Raw genomic sequence first — 5387 nt, forward strand, 5'->3', positions numbered from 1 at the left:
AAATAAAAAAAAAACCAAAAAAAAAGGTTTTTGTGTAAAAAAAAAAAAAAAAAAAAAAAAAAAAAAGATTTCATGAAATTTAGAAAATCGTGTCTTGGGAATGAAACAGTCGCATAGAACATTTGAAAACTCTCAATTTGGCATCGTTATGAAGCTATGTGGTCGCATGCATTTTAAGCTAAACAGTCGCATAGCTTTAGACTTGACACCTCTTTTTCCTTGTGCAAAATTTCACGATAATTTTGAATTGCACTCATGGATGAAAATTCGACACCCAGGCTGAAAGGTATGCCCGTATTTATTTACGCTACTCGTTTTTCTCATATATCATCCAAAACCTAAATCCAATGCACCAAAACTTGCCCCCGTCTTCATGTCCAACATGTAAGTTGTTATTTGGCTTGTTGCACTCAATCTCTTGGCCTCTACATCTTAGACAACTCATCCGGCAGCCAACTTGATCCTCCGTAGCTCTTGATCTTGTCTTTGGTTTCTCTTCAAGTTGAGCTGGATCTTTGTAATTTGTTGTCTTCCTTGGATCACATCATCTAGCAAGACCTAAACCCCATAATTCAAAAAAGGGAAAAATTCAACAAACCCATCCAAATATAAGCATTTCTATAATATAATCATTAGTCGAAACATGGTTATAACTTGTGCAAATTATTATGCCGGAACTAAAAAGACATCATATATATTTTTCTCTTTCTTGTTTGTTTTATTCTTAAAAAATTAACAAAATAAGAAAATCGGACCTGATTGATGCGGCACAAACCACCTCTCGTCAAGACAAATTTATTTATTTATTATTATTTTTTTTTTTATAGATGGGGAATCTAAAAATAAACCATTAGTAATAAATAATCTCAAAAGTGCTGGCCTCTATTTCTTAAAATTAATTCTTCTCAAAATCATTTTCGATCACACATTTCTTTCAATTCTCAAATTTTCAATCTCACATTTCATCAACTTTTATTAAAATCTATTAAAAATCTATATTTTATAAAAAATCAAACTGGGACTTAGTTTGAAATCCATTTCTTTGCTCTCTTTCCATAGCTAAATGGGCAATGGTGAGGATAAATATAAGGAAAAAAAATTCATATATATGCTTTAAATTAAAAATATTTCTTAATATACTAAAAAGGTAATTATTATGCCTCCACTTTAAAGAGGGGATCAGGACTCCATTATTCATTCATGAGTCCCTCGTGTTCCCACCGCGCTTTTCTTTCTTTCTTTCTTTTCCTTTTCCATACTTTTTTATCCCTAAATTTTTGCCTTCCCTTTCTTTCTTTCTTTTCTCCTTCACACACTGTTCTTTCTTTCTTTTACTTTTCAGCATGCTTATAATCCTACCTTTTTCCCTTTCCTTTCTTTCTATCTTTTCCCCTTCCTATACTGTTCTCGCACTTTTCTTTCTCTCTCTTTTCCACATAGTTTTAGCTGTACCTTTTCCCTTCCTCATTTTCATACTCTATTCATGCACTTTTTCCCCCTTTTTCACACACTTTTAGCCCTACCTTTCTTTCTTTCTTTTCCCCTTCATACACTGTTCACGCACTTTTCTTTCTTTTCCTTTTCCACACACTTTTAGCATGACCTTTAAATGTTTCATTGTTCACTGAACTTATACCTACGTCAAGTTTTACTCACCAAACTTTAGAATGTTTCCTATTGATCACTAAGCTTATACCTTCATCACGCTTTAATTAGTCACTGAACTTTTACCTCTATCATGTTTTACTCATTGAACTATAAAATGCTTTTTGAATGGTCACGGAACTTAAAGTTAATTTTTTTTTTTTTGTAAAATTCGATTTAGATTAAAGAAGTAAAATAAACATCAACTAGCTAATGAGACTCGCAATCTAAGACCAGAATATTGATATTGATCAAGAATATATATAATTTCCCTAGTCGTCGAAAGCTATATTCAAGGGGAAAGAAGAACGCTAGTTTCAAATTAACATAAATCTTAATTTACATCATAATCTTCCTTTATGTCGAGAAAAAAATGAAAGAAAATATTTATTTATTTAGATTGAGATTGTAGACCCGAATAAAGAAATTAAAAATTATAACTCAAACATGCTATGAAATTTGCGATTCAGAGTCAATAATATTAACTAATACTAACAAAATATAATTTTTAGTGTCGTCACAAGATAATTCAAGAGGAAAGAATGGCATCATTTTTGTGTACGGTATTTTATGCTTCAAAATTTTCTGTTGAATTCAATTTGACCCCCATTTTTTTTTTTTGTATTTTGAACTAGTATTTTGATTGAGAATGTGTAGGTAAAAATAAGGAAAATATTTAGATTGTGTGTAATATTATTTTAATGAAGGATGTGTGGTTGAAAAGAAGAGAGCGAAAAATGTAGTTTGACATTAGCACATAAATATCTAAAAACTCTGTTTCACTCCCCTGCTTTTCAAACGGTAACACTGCTTATTTGTTAATCATTTATGTTGCAAAAGAAATTTTTTTTAACAACCTCTCTCTCCATTTCCCCATTAAACGTCCTCGTTTTACTTTCATTTGTATTTTATAGCTGCTCATTGGGTGTTGAATCACAAGGAAGTTACAGCACCACTTATAAACAATGTAAATACTGCTAATGGCCTCCTTTACCACCTCTCCTGCTATAGTAAATTTGCAATAAATAAATAAAAACGAGTCGAGGTAAATATGTCCCTTCAAAGCATGCCGCATCTGAGATTTAATTTTATCTTCGTATCTTAATTTTGTTGAAAAAGCAAAAGGTTTATAGTTGCAATTCACCTTTCATGTTTTCTCCAGACCAAGAGCATAAACACACACACACACATAGAGATAAAAAAAAAAAAAAAGAAAAAATGGAGAAAGGAAAGCAAAGAAAGAAAAAATGAAACAGGGAGTCAAGGAAGAGGCCATAGTGTTTAGCAGCATTGTGCGAATTGCTAGCTAGGATCAGGACCGGTCCTGGGCTAAGGCGAGTGAGGCCCGCGCCTCAGGCCCAGGACCATAGGGGGCCTCGTTTTGATCCAATTAATTTTTTTTTCTTTTTTCTTGAAAACAAACTGGCCCAAACCAAAACCAATTATCCAGCCGGCTTAAAGGGCCTAATTTTGGCCCAATAAATTTTTTCCCTCTTAAAAACAGTCGGCCCAAAAAACCAAAACCAATTATCAACAAGCCCACAATCCATTTCCCTTTCAAATTATTTACCCAACCCAATTTACCTATCTAATATCCACTATCCAACCCAATTAACCAAAAATTCCCAAAATTCAATTCAATCAAAAACTCCCAAAATCTAAAATTCCCCAAGCTGTATCTGCTCCACTGCTCGACGCCTCTGTAGCTCTGCTCGTCACTGTCGTTAGTCCCCACTCCAGTCCGGTAGTCGCCTGTCGTCGCCACTCGCCTGTCCGCCCGGTGCCCTTCAGCTTTTGCCGAGTGCCGAGCCGACTGCAGGCTACAGCAGTGTATGAATTTTAATCTTGAACTTTGGTCTTTAAGTTTACTGGTTGAAATTATGCAGCAAAATCAGAAACTATACAAAATAATTCCAAGCCTGAAAAAGTCAAGTCATCTAAATAAAATTACAGGAACAAGAATGCTTAATTAGAGAAAAATCAAGAAAATCCATGCCACAGAAATATACTAATAAGTATATTTTAGTATTTACCTGTTGGTAGCTTCAAAAAAGAAAAACGAAAATGTGAAAGTGGGCTGAATTTTGAGCGGATTTGGGGGAAAATGAAATTCCAGTATACGTGCTACACTGCTACGTGCATTTAGGGTTTGGGCTGTTTGGCCTATAAGCCAATAAATTTCAATGCGGTCACTGAACTATCAGAAGATTCTCAATTAGGTCACTAGAATTTAATTTAGTTTCAATTGAGCTATTGAACTTCAGTTTAGTTTCAATTGATTTCATTGAACTTCAAATTTCAATTCAATTACTTAATTGACAGTCATACTATAACAAATCTTCTAATAATTCTTATGTGACATGCTAATTTACTACTACAACATATCATAAGAATGTTAAAACCTAAAAAAAAAAACAAAAAAAAAAAAAACAAAACAAACACACTCATTTTAATCTTTTAATTAAAAAAAAGTTATAACTCTCATTTATCCCTTCTTTTTCCCCTTACAATATTAAGGTGTCTGAAGGCTTTATAGTTTAGTAAAGCATGATTGGATTATGTAAAATGTTAGAATCATGGGGGATTGGAAGGTATTAAAGAAAGGCTATTAAAGATGTGTGAAACATATCTGTTAATTTATTCTTCTATTTATTGATTAATTTACCACATTGGAAATCTTATTTAAGAAGCCAATTTTGTGTTTATGGAAGCCGTTAGGCCCGTTACTTATATTTGTGTTCCTGTTGGGCCCGTTACTTATATTTTTATATAAATTTTTTTTTTAGGCTTGTGAGTTGTGACGAGATCATACTCAACGGTGTAATTCCACAATTATCGTCAAAATTTCACTTCTCAGGTAAGCAATGGCTTGGCCTAACTTGTTATTAAAGAGATTGAAAATGTTTGAAGCCTTGTCGGCTTATATAATTGCAGCCTGGTCGGCTTATATGATTGGTTTATTGTGGGATGAACAATTGCACAGGCGCACATAGTAATTGTATTGGAAATTGTAATTGTGTGATGATTGAGATATTTTGTAATTGTTTTTTAGGTTAATCATTGGACATTAGATACAGACTCATGCACTATGCCTCCTAAATATGAGTCTGGTGCTCAAAAGAGGAAAAGGAAACGAAATGAAATTGCATTGATTCAAAGTCAAATAGGGGATATTAACAAGTACTTCAAAAGCAACAATGTGAATGCGTTGAATGAAGATGAAGTAGAGATTCAACTTGCCCATGTTACTGAAGCAGATAGTGCGGATGAAGAAGTGAGTCAACCTGACTATGTTAATGAAGTAGATGATAAAGAAGAAGAAGTGATGAAACCCGTCTCTAATAATGAAGAAGATGATAAGGAAGAAGAGGGTTCCTTTTCTTTAAATTTGGATGATCCCGGGAATTGGAAAATCATTGATCAGAAAACAAGAGATTACTTAGTTGAAAGGGGTCCTAAAAGAGTTGATAACATCTCATTTCCAAAAGATTGTACAAATAGACATTTCGATTCTTCACAATATAAGCGACTGCTACAAAATGGGCAAACAATTGATAGAAGATGGCTAGTATATTCAATATCTATGGACAGGATCTTCTGCTTTTGTTGTAAGTTATTTAAAACACCCAAAAATGTGACCAAAGTTGGCCAACTAGGTAATGATGGATTCAAAGATTGGCATAATTTGCATCGGTCTATTAAAAGTCATGAAGGAAATGAAGACCATTTATGTTGCATGACTG

General features: G+C 33.2%; 1 protein-coding gene across 1 annotated transcript in view; it reads left to right on the plus strand.

Moving 5' to 3' along the window:
• The window catches only part of LOC111372017 (protein HESO1-like), a 39409-nt gene that overhangs the window by 15270 nt on the left and 18752 nt on the right, over positions 1–5387 (plus strand). The window lies entirely within an intron of this gene.

This window comes from Olea europaea, chromosome 2 (genome assembly GCF_002742605.1).
Source record: "Olea europaea var. sylvestris chromosome 2, O_europaea_v1, whole genome shotgun sequence".
Lineage (NCBI taxonomy): Eukaryota > Viridiplantae > Streptophyta > Magnoliopsida > Lamiales > Oleaceae > Olea > Olea europaea.